The following is a 23,107-nucleotide window of genomic DNA, read 5'->3' as shown; positions in this document are numbered from 1 at the left end:
GCTTGAGCAACACCCACTAAACACAGTTGTGGTATCCTGGCTTAAAGCCAGAGGCAGGGCGGACGTACAGGGCTTCCTTGGGAAAAAGATAATTGCCATAAATCAGAAAGTAGAAACAATGTCATTTTCTGCCACTGAGCTGTAGGCTCTCACTAGCAAGAAAGCAAAAGTCAGAAGAAAAAAAAGACGACGCGGACCGTGCCTGGTGGCTTGACTCTCCAGGCATTGGCAGGAAGCCCAGTTGGAAGCACTGCTCGCTCCGGTGGGCCGAGGCAGGACGTCACTGCCTTCTTGTCTCGGGACAGGACATGATGGCAGCTGCCAACTGAGCAGGTAGGAGAGTCTGTCGACTGTTCCTTTAGCTGGAAAGATGGGCTGGGAGGGCTGGATGATGTCCACACTTTAAGAACACTGATGATGCTCTCTGGCTGTGATCTAAGTCACACGATCAGAGAGCTGTAAGTGGTCTCACACACCCACAGCCCACCACTAGCCCAGGGAGCTTGGTCCTGTGCTATATCCGTCCATTTCACAGTCTTGCCCGTGATGTGCTCTCATGGTGTCCTGCTCCTGCCTTTGTCCTGAACCTCAGGCTCTGAACTTGGGGGCAAATACCCTGCTCTGTGGAGGACTGAGCCTGAGACTGACTCACAGAGCGGCTGTTACACAAAATCCCTCCATTCTCGATGGGTCTTGGAGTAAGGCCACCAGGGCTCCAGCCATCACTGTCTGCAAGGAAAAGAGTCACCGTGGGTCAGTGGCAGACATGGATCCAGCGGGCCAGGCTTGCTGGCGTGGCCTGGTGAGGCCCAGACCCCAGGACGAGGGAGGCAGAAGAAGAGGCTTCTAGAGAAGGGTTAGGAGGCCGGGGGGTCACAGCCCAGCACCCCTGGATCCACAAGGCTGTAGGTCACTTTATGCTGCCCTGACTTCATGCTTCCTCCTGATGGGGTCCTCCAGGCTCTCAGACCAGGCCGTCGAGATGGTGGTGGGAAACCCAGCCGCCACATGCTTCTCCTGCAGGCAGAGGCTTTCGCCAGTAACCAGTGTGCACTGAGCGACCCTCTTCTGATTCTGTAGGCTTCACCTGTTACACTTACTAAACTACACCTTTGGTGAGATCTAGCAACATGAAAACCATCTAGCAACATTAAAAAGTGGGAGTTTAAGGAACAGTCCTACACACAATTTCCTTTCTATTTTCTGCTGACCTCTAGATCCCAAGCAACAGATGCCACCTTTGTTTGGGACGAGGGGATGCTGTGCATTTTAGCCTTTATTTGACCACAGTGAAGCTAAGAGGGTTGAGATGTGCCATTCCATTTGGCTAAGGATTTAGATCAGAGAGGTCATGATTTATTTATGATGAAACAAGAAATTCAAACCTACTCTTTAAATTATAAAAAATAGGTAAATCTGGGGGCTGGCCCCGTGGCCGAGTGGTTAAGTTCGCGTGCTCCACTGCAGGCGGCCCAGTGTTTCGTTGGTTTGAATCCTGGGCGCGGACATGGCGCTGCTCATCAAACCACGCTGAGGCAGCGTCCCACATGCCACAACTAGAAGGACCCACAACGAAGAATATACACAACTATGTACCGGGGGGCTTTGGGGAGAAAAAGGAAAAAAATAAAATCTTTTAAAAATAAATAAATAAATCTGAACCAATAAAGAAGAGAAATAAAATCTTCTAAAAGCAGAATCATACCTTGATGGGCACCATCTAGGATGTGTTTAGTGAAGTTACTCTAGTTAATAGGCCTATTACAAATTAAAGAAAAGATAAAGTAGCTTTTTTTCAAACTCTTCCTCTTAATTCCGTTATTTCTAAAATAAAAGATGTCCCTGTCTCCTACTTAGGTGAAAAACTACTAATGATAGTGATCGCCATTTATTGAGCACTTCCTACCTGCCAGGCACACTAACTCGGTCCAATGAGATAGGTGAGACCCAGTGAGATAAATGCTATTCTTAACCTCATTTTACAAAGGAGGAAATTAAAGCACATAGAGATTAAGTTACTTGCCCAGGATCACAGAGCTAGTGGGTAAAAGAGGCAGGATTCAAAGCCAGACAGGTAAGCAGGGGGCAATACATGAACTCAAGTAGAGGCATGACCTATAGTCTAATTACTTTTAGGTCCAGACTGTTTCCAAATAATTAAGAGAATTATTTCATGATCAAATTGGATTCTTTCCAGAACCATCCCTCCACAGAGCTTCTGTTAACTGGGTTCTCACTGGACTAGATGAAACATGATATCAGACCCCGAGGTCTGAGTTTGAATGCCCTTAGAAAGCAGAGAAGTTGATCCGAATAAGACCTTGATTCCCTCCCTCAAGTAACTCTAAGAACACAATTCCCAGTCTCCTCTTGCTCTTTGCTCTTGTCACTCCTGAGACAACAGCCTCAGGTCCTTTGATCCCCTCTTTTGCAACATTACCGCCAAGGCCATCAGGTAGATGCCTGTTTCTGCCCAAATCCTAAGGACTAGGCAGTCTTAACCAAGGTTGTTTTGACAAAAAGTATGGTCTCCTTGAGGAGGTACACCATATAACCCCAAATTTCAGAATGAAAAAGACACATGCGTGAGACTCTGATGTTTTCCAGGAAACCGTTGTTATGGATATAAATTACACCATGACCCTCATGGGATAACAAATGCTATATTTCTTTGCTTCTCTAAATCAGATCAAATTTGGCTCTGCTACAGAGCTGTCTAAAGCCAGCCATGTCTTCTGGTTCTTCCTCCTGCACTTAGGAGGTCTCAGGGCCCCAGTACTAATAAAGGGCCTCCCATTGCTCCTCCCAGGCCGTGGCCCATCCATGTCATGTCCCAGTCCCTCCCTGGCCCTCTGTATGAGTAGGCACTGGAACCTTCCACCCTACAGAACCCTGGAGAGAAATAACCTTTGTCCCAGGCCCAGTCTCTGGGAAGCCACTTCCTGAGATGGAGCCACTCTTCTCCCATATTTAGAGTACCCGAATGTCCCCTCTTAGATAACACACCCTAATTTCTTTTGTGGGTTTAACTTTGTGAAATCAATGGCCCCTGAAATTGCCCAGAGAACCCTGCTTTCACGTCAGCCACTGTTGCCTTAAATGGAAATAATTTGACAACTAATAACAGTCCATTACTTAACAGTAGTAAACTGAAGACGGAGCCAGGATTTGTAGCCTACGTGCCTGGCCTCAAAGTCCCACGCTTGGCCACCATGCCATCTTGCTTCTCCCTGCCTTGGTCCCTCCTTGCTTTCTCACTGCCAGGCAGAGAGAACAGCATAAATGGTGACAGCGGGGCCAGAGATGTGGGTGTGGATCAGGCAGCAGAAGAGATCAGGATGTGCCTGAAGGCAGAGCTGGTAGGATTTTCCGATAGCTTGGTTGTGGAGTGTGAAAGAAAGAGGCTTGAAGGATGATGCCAAGATTTGGGGCTGGATCAACTGGAAGAATGGGGTTACTATTTTCTGAAAGGAAGAAGATTCTGGAAAGAAAAGATGTTCATCTAATAAAGTAGGTTAAGTTCGTTTTACATATGTTTGGTCTGAGTTTGCCTCAAGTGGCAATGTCAAGTGGGTTCATAGATATATGAAGCTGGAGATGAGGGAGAGATCAATTGGGGACCCGTCAGCCAGGAATGTTATTTGAGCCCACAGCTAGAAAGGATCCATTGGAAGTGAACATAGATGAGGAATCAGAGGCCGAGAGCTGAGCTGCAGAGCAATTCACATTCAGGGGCTGTGAGAACGAGGGACATCCACAAAGCAGCCAGATGAGGAACGCCCAGTGAGCGAGGAGAACCAAAAAGAGGGATATTCTGGAAGCTAAGGAGAAGGGAGCAAGCAGCAGTGTTTACCTCTGTCAGTCTTCACAGTAACGTAGGCCTTAGGCACTGTGATGGGCTTCATTTCACAGAGGAGGAAGCTGGGCTTAGAAAAAGTAAAGGAACTTGCTGAGGACTGCCAAACAGAAGGAGCAAACTGCCTGGTGTGGAGAACACTCACACGGAAATTAGAAAATTCTGGTTTCCAGTTCAGAGGTTGCAATAGCCCTTAAGAAAAAGATGCCTGTCCCTGCTCTTTCTGCATAAACATTAGGGCCGACCTGGTTACAGATTCGTCCCTGGATAACAGAACAGGGTCCCCTCTCCAGGTTTGGTGCTGTGCACCCCTAGAGCAGTTTGTGATTATGGATTCCACCTCAGATTAGTACTCTTAAACAGAAAGACAAGAGATCAATAAGATTTCAAAGGGAAACCAATTATATTGAAATATGTTATAAAAATATTTTAAAAGTATGGCATAGTAATATTTACGCTCCTTTATTAATGCACTAAATGACAATACCCAGGAAGGGATCTAATAAATACTGCAATTTCAAAGCAGTAATAAGTATAAATGATATTTTAAGAAATTTGCAACAACTGTAATTTTATGTGAAAATATTTATGATTTCCAGTAGTGATAGTCACAAGGGCTGATATACCAAAAAAAAAAGTAAAGAAATTTGCTCAGTTGACTTGAAGATATACTTCAGGCCCCTTCACATGACAAGATGTTCATGAAACCAGAAATTCAGATTATCTTTTGCACATACGTGATAGGTCATTGAAATAAGCCCCAAGAGCTACCTGAGGACCCCCCGGAGGGCGTTATGTGTGTGTGTGTCTGGGCGTGGCTGAGGACACCGGAACAGCAGGGTGGAGCTGGGCACCATTCCCGAAGACAGCAGAATCCTGGGTCCATCATTAATTCTCGGCGTCCCTTCCCCAATTTGTCCAATGAATACAATGATAAACCTAGAATGTTTGATGTTTGCACAGTAAGAGCCGTCTCAATGCCCTGAGGGGAATGCATCCAGTGCTCCCAAAGGCAGTATTCCCAACTGTTATAAACAGTTAAGGGAGTTCCCTGCAGAGGCCAGAGGAGCACCAGGCTCAGACACCCAGTCATGGGTTTCAGTCCAGGTACCACAGGCTGTCATCTGCACATTCCACAGGGAGGACGATGAGGGAAGGAGGTGGAGTCCCTGGGAGGGGCTTTGCTAAACCAAGTCAGGCCAAGAGCAAAGGCAAACCCATTGCATATTTCTTCTGTAGGAAACGTCAATTTTAGACAAATGAAATTAGAATTGACAATGTTCTGTATCTTAACAGTCACTATGGGGAGAGGAGGAGCAAGCAGAGAAGCCCCGGCGGGGAAGGACAAGTGAGTGAAACAGGTTTGCCCAAGACTTCGAGGACTGAAAAAAAAACCCACCCCACATCTCTTGTTGTATCCTCACCCCTTTATCACCTAAGAAAAGACACAGGGGTGTGTGTGTGTGTGTGAGACAGAGAAAGAGAGAGAGATTGAAATCTGAGGTCCTGTGTATTTGAAGCCATTTCTTGAATCAAAAAGCACAAAGCCAATTACTGGGCAACAATCCAAAGGAAAAGACAGAAATTTCATTCTAGTAAATTATTTTAAAATACTACCAACTGGCTTGTGCAGGTGTGGGTGGCAGGGGGAAGGCATTAGCAAACAGCCTATTTCCTGCTTGGGAAAGTCCAGTGAGGTCGCCCCATAAATCTGGGAGGGCCCAGCCCCCAGGGGGAGATCACCCGCATCCCCCTCACGCCTCTTGCTCCACCAGCTTCGCCCAGGAAAGCCCAGCACAAGATACACTTTAATTCCTTTCTCACGAGGGGCTTTCTGTTTAAAAGCTCATCACCCTGCCATCCCTGCTAGGTAAATGATTGACGGCTCAAGCTCTCCATCCCACCAGGGCAGCCTACCAGCTCCTGCCAGGAGCATCAGCTGCCTCCAACTCTGGGGAGGTCTGGGATTTTTTAAGTCATCTCAGGCATTTTTCCAAAATAAAGCATTTGCATAGATTTCCCATCCAGCATAATAAATAGCAAGAAGGCAGGATTTAACAGCCAGGAAAACATAGGAGAGTTTTGGTCTAGTGGCTTCAGCAGGTGGCCGGGGAAGCTGGTTCCTGCCTTGGGTAGGAGCTCACCGTGACCTTGGTGAGCACAAGTTGGAGGCAGCCGGGGCCCAGGACAGTGAAGAGGGTGTGGGAATGGGGAGCCCCAAGTGCTACACTTGGGGGTCTTTGGACCCGGCCAGCACCTGATTCCCAGCCCTCTCCCCAGACAACCCTCTCAGGAGGAGGAGTAGCCTCTTTTCCCATCCAAAGCTCCATAGATACTTCTGTTAAGAAATTCATAATTCAGCTTTGCAATGGTTATGAATTACTTCATAATGCCCAGGTGTAAGAATATCACATGCCTTCATTTTTTTAAATCCATTCTGGTTCTGATTAAAACCACAAGGAGGTACTACTACACGCCTACTAGAATGGCGAAAATTTGAAAGATTGACAATATCAAGTGTTGACAAAGAGGTGAAGCAGCTACAACTTGCATTCCCAGGAGAGGGAGCATAGATTGGTACCATTCCTTTGGTAATTGGGAGGGGGCACTGGGAGGACTTCTGGTTGCTGGGAATGTCCCCTCTCCTGACATGGGTGGTGGTTATATAGGTGTATTCATTCTATGATCATTTATCCAGGTGGACACTTACAACTGGGCTATTTTGTTTCTGTTTTTGTTTTCTCTACAGCTCACCCTGTGCTCATCTCTTTTCCCCACCAGATGGTGAATGTTTCTGCTCTAGTCACTTTTTCATTCCCACTGCCATGCACATAGTAGTTCCCCAACAAGTGACTTGTAATAGAATGCTTGGCTTTGTGCTTTACATAAGAATGCCACCATGGAATCTCTTTAGATATACAACTCCTCCTATATATTTTACAGATGACTTAGTTTATTTAAAAACTCCATTGGTACAGACCTTCCCAGGACCACACTGTGTGGAAAATAAGACCTCCTGGCACCACAGGCCCCTCCACTATCGGAAACTCCACTACAGGGCAGGGGACTTGATGCAGGCTAAAAGGGAGGAGAGAATGTAGGGTGATGCATTTCGTATGGTGCCCAAGAGTTCACCCCTTTCCCAAGTGGAGGTTGAACTTCATTTCGCCAAAAGACTCAAAAATAGACAACAGAGAGAGATGCATTCCCCTACAGGGTCCAAATGTGGTCAGGGTTAGGGTGAAACCAGGGTCTTTGGGGAGAAGCTCTGAAGTACGATTCCGGTGCTCTAAAGCATCTACATATCTGCTCTTTCGTGCACGAAATTCTTTTAATGAAAGCAAAGGCCTTCCATTTATATTTAAAGAAAAGGCTTTAAACTTCCTCTCTCTTATCTCCGAATTCTCACGCTTACTTGAGTCTATTCCCATCTTCTCCTGCTCTCTCTATTCCTCTCCCCTTGAAAAACCTTCTTCACACAAATTGGGGTCCCAACCCCTCCAGACTTCTCTAGACTACCTCCTTGACTAATTCTCTCTGTCCTGTGTTGTTCAATTCTTTGGTATCCTTCCTGATTTTTCTATTTGGTCTACCAGTTTTTTTTTTTTTTTTAAAGATTGGCACCTGAGCTAACAACCGTTGCCAATCTTCTTCTTCTTTTTTTCTTTTTTGCTTTTTCTCCCCAAATCCCCCCAGTATATAGTTGTACATTTTAGTTGTGGGTCCTTCTAGTTGTGGCATGTGGGACGCCACCTCAACATGGCCTGATGAGCAGTGCCATGTCTGTGCCCAGGATTCAAACTGGCGAAACCCTGGGCCACCAAAGCGGAGCATATGAACTTAACCACTCGGCCGTGGGGCCGGACCCAGTCTACCAGTCATTGAAAGAGGAGTATTGAAATCTCTGACTGTAAATTGAGGATCCGTCTATTTCTCCTTGCAGTTCTGTAACTTTGTACTTCCCATATCTTGAAACTTTGTTATTAGCTGCATAAATTAGAATTACATCCTCTTCATGTAAACCTAACCATGTCAATAATCTTATTAAATGTAAATAGTCTAAATACCTCAATTTAAAAAATAGAGATTGTCAAACAGGATAAAAAAGCAAGATTCAACTATACAATGCCTACAGAGAAATCCACTTTAAAAATAAAGACAAAACAAGTTAAAAGTAAAAGGATGGAAAAAATGTACAAGGTTAACACTAATTAAAAAAAAACAGATGGATTGTCTATTGTGGGAGATCACAATTGGCCACTGCAAAATGTGTCTCTTTTGGCACAAGGATTATTTTGGGCTGCTTACTTTTAAAAATGGCAGACATGAGAAAAGTTCTGAAAACCAAGTAGAAGTAGAAGCTACCCTTTGTAAGAGACATTTACATTTGTAAGGGGAATCTCCATTTGTAAAGATGTCTCCCTTTCTATACCAGGAAGAGGGGATGACCTTATCCCTAAAAACTCTTATCAGTGTGGAAGGCAAGGACTTAAATCTGCATAATAACCATATTCTTATTTACTGTGCTTTCCTGGTAATCTCCTATAACTGATTCCCCGGCCCCCCACCAACATCCTCCTTTGTCTTTAGCTGAAGATAGTATTTAAGGTAACAGCCTCTGCCATTTGGGAAAGCGGCTCAGTTTTCCTGGGTTTCTCCCGTGTATACATGTTATAAAGCTTTGTTTTATTTTCTCCTGTTATTCTGTCTCATGTCAATTTATTTCTTAGACCAGCCAGAAGGACCTAGAGGGTAGAGGAAATGTTCTTCCTCCCCTACAGTTTGGTGATGAGGATGGGATAAAACTTCACTGGCTGGATGCTGGTCACTCCTGGACTACTGCAAGCTGAGAGATCCTGGACCCCTGACAAGAGCCAGCAGGAGGTAAACGTTCTTACCTCATCAGTCTCCTGGATCTCTGTCTGCAGGGTCCATTGGAAGCAAGAGTGGTGAGGGATTTTTTTCCTTTTCTAAATCTAGATTAGCAGGAGGCAATATTGATGAAGCTAGCTTCTTGGACTCAGAGACTCTAGGAAATTTGGTCGAGTACTCATTGGTTAATTCATCCTTTTACTCCCAGAGATAGTCACTGTTTTTCCTCATCTCTGTTTTTTTATTTGTCATAAAAAGGAAAAACCATAGGGCAAGATGCAGGCATCTATAAGCTTGTTGTCTGGGAATATGTGCATGAAGTGGAAGCTGTTGCTAAGGGCATCTTGGAAGCCAAAAAGGCTGCAGATTTGGTGGGCATGGGTTGAGCAGGTAAGAGCCATTAGGGTGCTTGTCACCTCAAGAAGTCTCCCACAAAGGGATGAGTTGGGTCATGGAATGGGGTAGATGACACAGGTCCCCTGCCAACTCTAAGAAAATGTCCACGCAACAATGAGGTACTCTGTAATACCACACACATTCCCCAACCCCGAGGCACCTCCCTCCTAGGTATCATTCTGGCTCCAAGAGACCCACAGCTTAGCTAAAGCTGTTAATGTGCACATCAGATGAGGATTTTCTTTTGTCTTATTCTTTGTCTTGAGAACTTGGCTTTGTGACCTTTCTGATCTCTGCCCTCTGGAGGATCATGTACCAGCACGCATCTTGGCAGGCAGTCTAGTAGACTGGGGTTCCAGGACTCATTCTCCTTGTCCGGCTGTGTCAGCTCTCAAAGAAGTCTGTCATAAGGGGTCCCAATCACCTCCATAAGAGGCCTTTGTCATCTCAACCTTCGCTGTTTGTTGTGCAAGGATGGCCTTTGCTTTCTTAGACTATTTTTGGGAGTGAACTTTCTGGATCTCTTTTGGGGATGCCTCTTGCATTCATGGGTAAGCTTATTGTATGAGTTACTGTTAAGAGCCTACTCCTCAGTGTGGTCAGACGATGGGTCATTTAAATTGGAAAAACTTCTAAATTGGAAAAAAAAATTTTGAGAGCTCTCATCATAATTTTTATTGGTACCTATGAAAAGGCCAAATTAAAAAAGGAAAGAAAAAAAGACAAAAAATGACTACCCTTAAGACTCTGACTCAGGTTACAACTAAATTGAGGAAACGTAAAAGTGTTGATAAGATTACAAAGGTTGGAATGTTTGAGCAAATTTTACATAAAGAGGTTATATCAACTTTGCCTGAGTATGTTTTAAAATGTCTGACTGGGAATACTTCCCTTGTCCAAAATTATAAGACCAAGACCTATTGATAAAGTCCTAATGGAAGCTATGATTAGAGGTATAAGAGTTGATGGAATTCAGATGAAGTTTTGTAGGAAACTGACATCTATTATGGGCTTTATGTGAAGTGATTGTATCTTTTTGCCTGATTGTATAGTAGATTGTATTGTAGGGATAGACATTGTGTCTCACTGGGGAACATTTCCCCTGCCTGACTGTAAGACAGCATATAAATCTGCCTTTCAGACAATGGTAATTAAACATACCAAAGGAAAGTCAGTAGGGTTGCCTGAGCCCACACCTTATGAGATAAAAATTAGAGGCTAATATCAGGTGCTAATAAAAAGATAATAAAATCCCCACCACCACCTAAGGTAAATTGGTCTAGGGTTAAATTGTACACTTAGAAAAAAAGGACCTTTATTAAATGCTTTGTGCAGACTTTAAAGGTGTGATATATTGTCCTGAAAGTTTTAGAACATAGAAATCTTTTGATTCACCTCTTAAGTTAAAAATGTCCCTAATATAAAGAGGCAATTGGAAGAGTGTAACTGGAGGGGTGGGTCAGCTCTTTTTGTCATTCAGACTGTAATCCAGTTCTTTGGGGAACTGGAAGCAACCATCTTTGTCTTGCAAATTTCTGCAAGGCCAGAGGTATGACTCTAGAAAGCAGTTCAAAGTTCCTTTGCCAATCCCCAAACCTCCCCTGTTTCTCTCAAAATGCTCCTAGATACTGATTGAGAGAAAAGATTCAGACATTATAAACTAATAAGGCAAATATGCCCCAGAAACTCCATCCTGAAGAAAACTTGACTGCTTTCTCTGTGTCTTTGTGATGTAGAGTTTCTGCTCCCATCTTCTCTAGGACCTGAGAGCCATCCTTTGAAATGCAAATGTTTCTCACCAACTAGTGAGTTTTATGTTACACTGGAATCATAACAAAAATTTAAGAAGCTGTAAGGTCTCTGTCTGTGTCTACCTGTGAGTTCATGTGTGTCTATATATATGTCATATATGTGTGATATTTTACCTCCAGATGGTATGGTCAAAATTAAGAACTCTGTTTAATTGGCTTAAAGTAATCACTTACACAAATTATTTTTAAATATAATAGAAACTAACCCAAATGTCTCTCAAGTTAACAGGATATGAAATACGCTTTGGTGAATGAAAGCTTGTTTGAGTTTGTTGGTTTGATTAAAATAGACATGTCCTTAAAGTTATCAACATTGGATATGATGTAGACATGCAGCCTGGGTTTACTCGTCAAATAAGCTCATGTCATCCCTGTTACAAATTTGTCAGCAAAAATAGCTTAGAATGATAATTTTTGTCTAATGTCTCATGAAGTTTTCATGAGTAATCTAAACATAATTGTTGGGAACCAATGATTTAGATGTAAATGAGATAAGAGTTTAAACTTTTAGCAATAATTATATTTTATGACACATTTAATAACTTCCAAAATCTCTTTGATAACTGAAACCTTGACATTTTGCTAGATTATTTTAAATGATAAAAATTCATTGAGTATCTAGATCATTTCCAAATAAGATAAAATATTAGACACTGATTATTAAATATAGGTTTACCTACTTTTGAATTCTTATTACAGAGAAACTAAAAGGTGTTTGGGTCTATTGGTAAACATGTCCTGTGTTTTATTAAAAGATCATACTATAAAGTAACATATTTCTAAAAATTATGAAAGGTGTTTATGAATTTGTCAAGCCACAGAATGCTAATGTAAAAGAAAGTTTATAATTGCTTTTGTAGGGGAGGATGCCATTTCCTCTACCCACTCTAGGTCCTTCTGGCTGGGCTATGAATTAAATTCACATGAGACAAAATAACAGGAGAAAATTAAGCAAAACTTTATAACATGTATACATGGGAGAGGCCCAAGAAAACTGAGTAACTTGCCAAAATGGCAGAGGTTTCCGTCTTAAATACAATCTTCAGTTACAAAGGAGGATGTTGAAGGTGAGGGGAGTCAGTTATGGGAGATTACCAGAGAAGCACAGTAAACAAGAGTAAGGTTATTATGTAGATTTAAGTCCTTGCCTTGATGAGAGTTTTTAGAGATAAGGTCATCTTCCTTTCTTCCTGGTACAGAGAAGGAGACACCTTTACAGATGGAGATTTCCCTTACAAATGTAAATGTCTCTTACAAAGGGTAGCTTCTACTTTTCAGAGTTTCTCTCATGTCTGCAGTTTTTAAAAGTAACCAGCCCAAAATAATCCTCATGCCAAAGAAACATATCTTGGGGTGGCCAATTCCAATCCCCCACACTTACATAGTTTTTACTTGGAAATTAAGGTTTCTAAGGGTTAAAAATTCTAATATGTGATTAAAGCTACTAAAAATTAAAGCTACTAAAATTTCCTTGTATTCAAGGAAAGTATATATATTATCTCAGTAAAGAAGGTATAAAGAATGGAAATATTTTTCTTTGTTTGGTTAAGAAAGATAAATTTGTCCTAAAGAAGAAAGAAGGCATGGGATAAATTCTGAATGTGTAAACAAACAAACAAACAAACAAACACAGGAATAGAAGGTTTGTGAAAGAGAAACCTCGAGAAAAAAGTTTTGTATATGATCAAGTTGGCTAAGATTGAAATGAATTTAATTAAGTAAATGAGTTTTAATGTCAAAAGTAAGCTGGTGCAAAATTAGAATTTGGTCTTCTCTCTCTTAAAAGGGTAATTTTCTTGAACTTTTGGTCTGTTGTTAATAAAGAGGTTATAAAATGTTTTTCTTTATCTTTGAGTAAGTCTACCTAAAAGATAGAGAAACTATGTTTTGTTAAAATAATTTCCTATGTTCAAAAAGCTGAGGTCCCTCTATTAAGGTTTTTTTTTCAAGTGTTTCTGTTGTCACTTTGATTGAATGGGTAACTAGGCATTGTTTCATATTGACCAAATGCTTTAAAACTTTTTGATATTTTTTAGGAAATTCTCTCAAAATTAAAGTGTTTTGACTTTAAAAAAAGGAAAAGAAACTTAGACAATTTCCAACTAGCCCTGTGACTACTCAAGGAAATTTGTCCCCTCTCTCCCTAATAAAGAAGATACTAAACTAATTAGGCTTATTTGTTCTGTTAAATTACTTGGGAAGCATTGTCAAATAAGTCATGGTAAAACTTCTTAGGTGGTATTATGTGGGTAAATGTTATTTATGTAAGTGTTTTAAAAATTATCAGTCATAATCCCAGTTATCTTGAAATGTATGTCACAGAAATAACCAAGTTTCTTTGTCAATTGTCATTTTTGTCTTTCATCGTTTACAGACACTTATTGTTTTACTCTGATGCTTTTGCAAATATGTTTCACCTTTAAAGAGATTCATGGAAGGACTCTGACACTTACTCTGAAATACAGGTTTCTGATAAAGCTTCAAATCATAAAACTGAACTGTATAAAAATTACGGAACTCTAACAGAGAAACTGATTACTTCATGAAACTGTTAACAAAAGATAAAAATCAAAAGTTGATTACATGTGACTGAATGAACTGATGAAGATGATTTTAATTTTTATGACTTTTCATTTAAAATATTGCTGATTTTTTAAATGGTTTTTTTTTTTCAGATTTAAGGAAAACTTTTTCTCTTTTCTCTTAAGCTAACTATGATTTATAGCAATTTGAAAAATTATAATTTTGTAAACAGAATTGAGACATTTACCTTTTTATCCCTACTTGATCCCTCCAGGATTTGGAAACTCTTAGTAAGTATTGTTATTTTCATGGCAATATAGTTATTTTCATAAGTTCAATAACAGGACACAATTAGAAATGTTGGTTATGTTAACAAAGCTTTCACTGGAAGGTCATATTTGAAAGAAACATGGATAGACTCAAATATGACCAGACAGCTTTTGAGAAACAAAGATTGGACTTTATGAAATAAAGCCACTTGGAAATATTGGCCTGGCACCTTGTTTACAGGGTTCCCAACAACCTTACCAGATAAGTAAAAAACGTCACTTATCTGGCAGGAGCCTGGAACTTCAATATTTTGAGGACCTTGAGAAGAGAGAAATTCACCCAAATCTATAGGTATTACAGGAAAATCTGATGACAAAGTCCTTGGCTTGGCTTTCCTGGCCTCAAGAATCATTTAAAGTTCAATCTGAGATTCCTTATAAAAAGTTCCAGCAAAGCAGATTTTAAAAAGCCTTTATGATCAATTGCTATTCTTGCTGTAGTTATGTAATAATTTGGCCAAATTTATTGAAACTAGACTTACTTTACAAACCAGTTAGTCTTAACTTGGCTATCTTTGGTAAAAATGAGGGTGATTTTAGAGAGAAAAATTATATTTCAGTAAAAACTATAGTGCATATTTGTGGATATTGGATCCTAGCTCTGTTAATTGTCTTTGAGGTTTTTGTTTTCTACTGTAAACTGGACTAGATCCTGAATTCTTCTAGTCTCCTGAAATATCTGGCTACGAATCTCCAAACTAACATTTTCAATTTTTTCCATCATTTTTATTTGAAGTCAATGAGAACTGAAACCACCCTTATTCCTGAAGCCCTGAAAACTGAAGCTGGATAACTTCATATAAACTTTGTAAAAATCACCACGATAGCATGCCTGTTGCTGTGTAAGCCACTCAGAAGGATACCTGAACACTGATGACATCATCAGAGACATTTCAAACTGCCAAAGATGCTTCAATCTTGACATCTAGAGATCTTGACTGATTGTCTCCTGGGCTCAGAAACTAGTTTATAATTTGCTTCAACCATTAACCTTGTTTTTCTTTTTGTTTCCATAGAAATGCTTCTTATTAAATACATGACTGCTTGCTTCCACAATATAGGCCTAGCTTTGGGAGTCCACCTGCATCACTGTTTTCCAAAATGAATTTAACTGGACTGATCTATTATCAGGACTAAGAAATGTATTCAGTGAGATGGAACAATCTACCATCTCAGCTTCTGGGCTATGAAACTTCTTAAAGTTTCAAAGGACTGTGAAACTTCTTAAAGTTTCAAAGGTAAGACTATGAGGGGATCAGACTTGGCCACCCCAAAATGTGTCTCTTTGACATAAGGATTATTTTGGGCTGGTTACTTTTAAAAACTGAAGACATGGGGAAAGCTCTGAAAACCACCTAGAAGTAGAAGCTACCCTTTGTAAGAGACATTTACATTTGTAAGGGAAATCTCCATTTGTAAAGAGGTCTCCCTCTCTGTACCAGGAAGAGGGGGATGACCTTATCTCTGGAAACTGTTATCAATGTGGAAGGTAAGGACTTAAATCTGCATAATAACCTTATTCTTGTTTACTGTGCTTTCTTGGTAATCTCCCATAACTGATTCCCCCCAGCCCAACATCCTCCTTTGTCTTTAGCTGAAGATAGTATTTAAGGTAACAGCCTCCTCCATTTTGGCAAGTGACCCAGTTTTCCTGGGCTTCTCCCATGTATACATGTTATAAAGCTTTGTTTTATTTTCTCCTGTTATTCTGTCTCATGTCAATTTATTTCTTAGACCAGCCAGAAGGACCTAGAATGGGTAGAGGAAATGTTCTTTCTACCCTACACTAAATTAATATCAGACAAAGTAGATTTCAGAGCAAAGAATATTAACAGGGATAAAGAAGTTAATTTCATAATGGTAAAGTGGTCATAACAAATCTGGACAGTTCTGAAATACTCCCTCTGGCTTCCTTTTGACAAGGCCTGTTTACACCAACGACACTCCCTGCCAGCTTCCTTATTGCTTTGTGCTTCAAAGAAGCATAAGACATTTGAGGAAAGTCTTCAGCATGAAAGAAAGAAATGATAAGGAGGAAAAACTGACAGTAGAGGAAACAGATAGTTGAGGGAACAGAAGAGAATGTTTTAAAATCTCTATTCTATATTCTCAGAGAAATTCAAGATCTTATTTCATCCATAAAAAACAGAATGCTCTGGAAAAATCAGAAAATGGATAAGGCTCTTAAATTTTTTTAAAAATAGAATATTTAAAAGTTTTAGATAAAATAAATTTTAAAAATTAAATAGAAGGATTGGAACAGGAAATAGAGAAAATATTCCAGAGCATAACAAAGACTAAAATACAAATAAAAGGGAACCATGGACTAGAAGACAAAAATAGAGCATTATTATAGGAGGTCAAACCTCTGATGAACAGGAGTTCCTGAAAGGAACAGAGAAGATGGGTGAGTGGGAATAATCTTTAAAAATGATGAAAAAAATTTCCCAGAAAAAAATCAGCACAGCATCCACTTCCCTCACAGCCTTTCTTAGAATATGTAATTGTTTTATTAATTTGTTAATACATTCTTTTTGACTCCTCCATTAGACTCCAGGTCCTTCAGGACAGAGATTTTGTCCATGTCCTTCACTATTCTATATGCAAGACCTGGCACAGCCCTGGGTTAAAAATAGGTCTGCATTTTAATTGGAGAAGAAGCGGGAAAAGCAGGAAGCACACATTCCGCCTTGGAAAGCTAGCAAACCAGCTTTGATTCATACTATGGTGTAAATGACTGCTACCTTAGCAAGTTCAAGTGCCTAAGAGAGGAAGGGAAAGGGCACAAAATGAGAAAACTGGGCACTAAGATTAACTTGGGTCCTGTACCACCTGGCAGTCTACACAACTAAAGAACATTCATTGGAGAGCCCTCAGCCCAGAAGCTGCCTTTGGAGCTTGGGTTTAATTCACTCCAAAGTTAACCTGGTTTACTAGAGCATGAAGTCGGGGGTAGGGCGGGTTGGGGCATAGGGGTGAGGGCAGCAGGATGAGGAGGAAAGTTTAGGAGCCCCAGAAGTAGCAGCTGGGTCTTCAGCCTGTTCTGTCTGTCTAGACTCCACCTTGCTGCTCAGGCAGGGTGACTCTCTATGAACAGCAGACACTCTGGTCAGACCCCTCTGCCAAAGCCCCAAGGCCACAGGACCCCCTCCCTCATGGGCCATGGGTCTCATAGCAATAACTCTCACTCTGCGGCAGCTGAGGCTCCATTGGAAGCTAGAGTATACAGCTTCATCAGTCTCTCTTGCCCTTCCATGTTGGCCAGGCCACATTGGCAGAGAAATCCCCGTCTTTTATGTACTCTTTCCATTTCAGCTGCCTACTTTTTCCACTCCTGAAATACCAGAACAGTGTGTGAGGGCCCAGGTGTTATGGGATTAAGAAACCCTAACAATGTGTACCTTGGAGTCCATGACTAGTTCTAAGGGAGAATTTCAAGTAGGTGAGACTAGAGAATTGAGAAAGTGTGAAAGGATGGATGGGAATCCTACAGGAAGCCACAGAAAAGAACTTTACCAACACATTTTGAACGGTAGAAAATCCTTGTAATTAAAATGTAATAACAACCCAGCAATTCCACTCCTAGGTATATATCCCAAATAATTGAAAACAGACACTCGTACATGAACGTTCATAGCAGCATTATTCACAATAGCCAAAAGGTGGAAACAACCCAAATGTCCATCAACAGATGAATGGATAAACAAAATACAGTATATCCATACAATGGAGTATACTCAGCCATAAAAAGGAATGCAGTACTGAATACATGCTTTGATGTGGATAAACCTCAAAGAAAACATGCTAAGTGAAAGACACCAGACACAAAAGGTCACACATTATATGGCTGAATTTATACAAAATTGCATAATGTCTTCAAGATTCATCCACATTGTGGTATGTATCAGAATTTCATTCCTTTTTATAGCTGCATAATATTCCATTGTGTGGATAGACTGCACGTGCCATATGTGTTCCCTGCTGGACCAGCCCAGTCAGATTGGTGGTGCCCAGGGACTGGGAGTGGAGAAGAACAGGGAGTGATTGCTTGATGGGTATGGGATTTTCTTTTGGGGTGATTAAAATATTTTGGAACTAGATAGATGTGGTGGCTATACGACATGGTAAATGTACTCAATGACACTGAATTGTACACTTTAAAATGGTTAATTTTATCTTACCACAAGTTTTCAAATGGTTAATTTTATATTATATGAATTTCATCTCAATTTCTAAAAACTATAATAGTAGATGGTTCTCTATGGCTGTTACCAGGGAGGAAAAGGGGAGCTCACAGCCTGAGGCTGCAGCCAGGCGAGGCAGAAAGGATGGCAACAGCCCTGCTGCTCTACTCTGACCGCGCACAGAGAGGAGAAATCTCCAAGTGATGGCACCGAGTGAAGGGGAGACCTAGAGAACCAAACATCTGATGAGGACTTTTCAGCGGTTTCCAATGGAGTGCAAGATAGAACTCCCTCCTATGTCCCCTACCAAACCTTCAGTAAAATCTGTACAACCACTAATGCTTTCTGGCAACTGGGAATGTCTGGAGGGAAACTGAAGAAGCACTGAGTTCTATGTCTGGGCTGGAGCAAAAGGACAAAAGGGCAACTGATATCCGGGTTCCAGGAGAAAGAACACTCCAGTTAGGCTGAAATTATGAAAGGCCCCAACCTGTTACTATAAACTTCAAAGATCATGGTCCAGATAGGAGTGAGAAAGGATGTAGCAGGAGCACACACACGAACACCCAGCTTGTGAGCAGAGTGAGTGTTATCAGAGGAAGAGAAGGGAATTCTGAAAGAATCTGCCTCTCCCCACAACGTCCCCTGGCTTGAAGGAGCTGAAGGCATGGGTGGGCTGGGGAAGGACAGGAAAGCCTCACTTAGAACAGTTCCTCCATTGCAGATCAGCAGGTGCAGCAAGGCTTAGAGAAAAGGCTTTCAACTGAGCAGCATCCAGCTTCCTCCAAGCTCTGGGCTTCTTTGTCTACTGTTCCTTCTACCTAGAATGCTCTCCTCCTAAATCTTCAAATGTATTGTTCCTTCCCTTCATTCATGCTTCTGCTCAAATGTCAACTCCTTGTAGAGGCCCTCCTTTCCTAACTGGGAAGGTCTGGAGGCTGCAGACAAGTGGCAACTGTTACATAAAAGTAAGTCCTAGTATACAAAATAAAAATCTTACAAGCCAGGTTGCAAGGCATCACTCCCACTCAACTTCTCACACCAATGCAGAGGAACCAACTAAAGTCCAAGGGTAATCCCGTGTACACAGAACAAGATAAGACATCAATCCAGTTTCCCATGGAATCAGCAAATTCAGAGAGAAACCACAGGGCCAGAGGTTCCAGAATGCAGCTGCCCACAGCCTTGTTCCTCCTCCCAAACCCTCAGGCAACTGGAGATCTAAACAGAGAACAGAAAATATTAACCTCCCAGAATAAATGCTAAGGGGAGGATTTAAATAGTGCTCGAGAACAAAGGAAAGGGAAATTCCACCCATATTATTTTTGAGGAATCAAAATAACAAACATTTCCATCATCTCCAAAAGCTTAGTCATGCCCCTTTGCAATCTATTTCTCTCTCCACCTCCATCCCCAGGTAAATACTGTATGGTTCCATTTATGTAAAACTTTAGAAAATACAAAGGGTGGTAATCATACTTTGTTGCTTCTTATCTTTATGGCTTTTATTCCTTTTTCTTGCCTTATTGCAATGTTTGTAACCTCCAGAATCATGTTGAATAGAAGTGTCAAACGTGAGTATCCTTGCCTCATTCTCAATCTCAGGGAAAACAACTCAGTCTGTCTACCATTTGGTATGATGTTGGCTGCCATCAAGTACATTTTAGAGAAGACAATATGAATGATATAGTTCACGAATTCCTGACAATTGGATAACCTCTTTCTGTTGCCTTGTCATGTGAATGATAACTTGGCCGAGTATGGAAAATTGGATCATAGAGTACCCTTCAAACAAAGTCTCCAGTAGTCATTGTTCCATTTTTCTTCTTTCATTTAAAATTTCTGGAGCTGGCCTTGTGGCTGAGTGATTAAGTTTGTGTGCTCTGCTTCAGCAGCCCAGGATTTTGGCAGTTTGGATCCTGGGCACAGACCTAGCACCGCTCATCAAGCCATGCTGAGCAATTTAATAAAATTAAATTGCTAAGGAGAAATCTGAAGTTAGACTGATTTTTCTTTAGTAGATAATTTTATTTCTGCCATATTCCCATTAACCTTGCCTTTCAATAATTTTACTTGGAGCTTATAGTTCTTTATTATTTTTGTCCTGAATAATAAAAGACTCTTTAATGTACAAATTTATGTCTTCCTTTATTTCAGAAAATTCTGTTTTTTATTATACCTTTTGTTTTTCTATTCAGTTTACTCTATTATATTTTTTAGGTCTACAAAATTAGGTGTACATTAGATATTTGGGTTGCCTGTCCTCCGTATTGAGCACTGCCTTTCCTTAGATGGAAATGTTTGTCATCTTGATCACAGTGACGGTTTCAAAGGTGTGTGTGTTTGTGTGTATGTGTACATAAACTGATCAGATTGTAAACTTTATATATACAGTTTAGTGTACTTCAAATATGCCTCAACACACTGAAAAAATCTACTGGAAGATATGATCTGTTTGAGAGATAAAATTAAAATAAATAATTCAGAAGTGGAGAAGTCATAGGATGAAAAATCAGCATTGAGTATTGACTCTATTAAATATAAATCACATCCAAATAATGCAGAAATGCTAACTATAAGAATATAATTGTTATAACTCCTGGGAAAGAGGGAATTATTCTTAATTGACAATAGTATAAAGTAGGACCAAAACTCCAGAGTAGGCGAATAAAATTGGGGAAGGGAGAATAGGTGGTCCAAGAGTACTAATTTTCTCGTCTTTTATATGAGAAAATAAAGAGGGGAGGTTGTGTTACTGAAATTGATGCTTTGTGAAAAAACAGGTTTACACATATTATTTAAAGTTATAGAGGTAAATACTAGAACCCAAACAGACTACATGCCTTCTAAATTCAAGGGAGAAAAAGAGCCAATAGGGGAAAAGGTAGAAACAGGAGAAACAGCAAGGAAGTATTAAAAATACACACATGCACACACACATGAAATTGGTTTCAGGTAAAAGTAGTCAATTATAATACAATCAGATAAACTTAATAATTTAAATTTCTTAAAAATTCTCATTTTGGATTGAAAAAACAGTAAGTATATGCTGATATAGTAAAACAAAGTGACTTAGAAAAGCTGAAAGCAAAATTATAAGCAAAATGGTGGGTAAACTGGTGGATTAAACGACAGTAAAACAAAAAGAAAGCAAGGGAGGTGTTTAATATTAATATCAGAGAAATCTGAATTCAAGGAAAACTCTAAGTTATACATAAGGGTCACTTCCTCATGCTGAACTTTATAATCCACAATGAAAATGCATCTCTCCTGAAATGGAAAACAAGAGCAGAAACACATTAACAACAAGATATTTTAACTTACTTCTTAGTTTCTATCATCAAGTAAGACCAAAAGCTAACAAAACACAAAGAAAACAGATATAGATAGTCTGAGTAACAGAACGAACAAGATTTACCTTATGCATGTATATCTAATTCTGTGTCCTGAAGGAGAAAATACAGTACCCTGTCTTTTCAAAAACAATAGAAGACTACGCAATTTTACAATATATCAGATACAAAGAAAACCTCAATAAATTCCAAGAAGCAAAATAGAAACCACATTCTAAAGCTATAATAAAACTAAAAATAATAAAGTTGAAGCAAAAAAATATATGTTAATACCCAAACTATCAGAAACATAAAAAAAGTCTGTTTTTCCTTGTTTCAAAGAGGAAATCAAACTAGAACTTCAGCCTATCTAGGAAATTACAACAATGAGGATGTTATATATCAAACCCCGTGTGATAGGGTCAAAGCGGAGGCAAAGTAATAATCATATCCTTAAACACTTCATGCAAGAATTAATCAAGCATTCTAGAGGGGAAAAAAAACTAGAAAAATTAATACAAAACTTAAAGAAAACATAAGGGGAAAAAAACCCGGAAGAATTGATCATGAATTCCAGATTTAGGGTTTGGTTTTTTTTTCAAAAAAAAAACACAACAAAGTAGAAAGAGCACAAACTATCTTGATCACTTTAAAAAAAAAAAAAGACAGGGATGGGAGAGCACAAATACCTAAAATTGGGATTAAGTAAGGGAAATAATTATAAAACAATACTTTAGGCAACTCTATGTCAATTCATGGTCTTCTGGGAAAGTATATCTTACTAAAACTGGACTGAAGAAAGATGGAAAGGCTAACTCAGTAATTTGGCTAAAAATTGTAAAAGCTAGAGGTGCCTCTTGCTCAGATTGTTTGATGGCAGTTCCTTCAAATTTAGAAAGAGCAGGTGCTTTTGAGGCTATTTAATCTGTTCAAGGGCATGGAGAGGGAGGAAAGCCTCCTGATTGTTTCAGGTGCCAATGATTTACCTACCGTCTCTCGGGTCGAAAACTCATGGGGACTGGGACCTCTTTGCCATTCAGATTCCAACAGGAGGTGCTAGAGGGAGATGCGCTTCAGTAGCTGCCCCTGGTTCCAGCCTCCAGGTTCTCCTGGCTCGTCCCGTACCAGCTTCACTGCCCTCTTCAGTGCCATCGGCCATCAAGTAACGCCCAGTATTAAATCCCTCTGACACGCCTTGTATGGCTTCTGTTTTGCTGGCGGAACCCTGACTAACACAAACACTGATAGCAAAGCCAGTTCAAACGATCACACACACACACCAAACAACAGGCCAATCTCAGTATCTCAGTTATAAATATTGACACAAATGCATAATAAAATGTTAGCAAAGAGATCTCATAAAGACAAACATACCCTATAAATAAGATGAGTTCATTCAAAAGAGATCAAAAAAAGAAAAAGTATGTTGAATTCTTTCAAAGTAGATCTCAGTAAGTCAAAGAAGAAAAAAATAGGACCATCACAAGAAGAGCCGTTAAAATGTTTGAGAAGCTTCCACTGCCTTTTCTAAAACAAAGAAGTCACAACAAAGCTCTTTATATTTGCATTTGCGTGAAATATCTCTGGAAAGACACACAAGAAACTGATAACTGTAGTTGCCTCTGGGGAAGGAGACTAGGGTAGGATGATTTTTTATTACACCTTCTTATTATAGCCTCTTTGTAGCTTTTCAATTTTGAACCATGAGAATGTATTAAATATTCAAAAACTAATAAATAAATTAAAGGTTAAAAATAAAAATGTTTTAAAAGTTGAAAAATTCTTTAGTAAAATAGGATTCGAT

At 40.1% G+C, this 23,107-nt stretch overlaps 1 long non-coding RNA gene across 1 annotated transcript; it reads left to right on the top strand.

Moving 5' to 3' along the window:
- The first annotated feature begins 49 nt into the window (after nucleotides 1-49).
- LOC138920910 (uncharacterized) lies at nucleotides 50-20,100 on the top strand. The gene is made up of 3 exons (XR_011432913.1): nucleotides 50-333; nucleotides 14,849-15,025; nucleotides 18,063-20,100. It is a non-coding gene; the product is annotated as an uncharacterized lncRNA (long non-coding RNA).
- The last annotated feature ends 3,007 nt before the right edge of the window (nucleotides 20,101-23,107 follow it).

This window comes from Equus caballus, chromosome 26 (assembly GCF_041296265.1).
Source record: "Equus caballus isolate H_3958 breed thoroughbred chromosome 26, TB-T2T, whole genome shotgun sequence".
NCBI lineage: Eukaryota > Metazoa > Chordata > Mammalia > Perissodactyla > Equidae > Equus > Equus caballus.
Note: the sequence above shows the minus strand (reverse complement) of the source record. Positions and strands in the feature narration are given on the sequence as shown.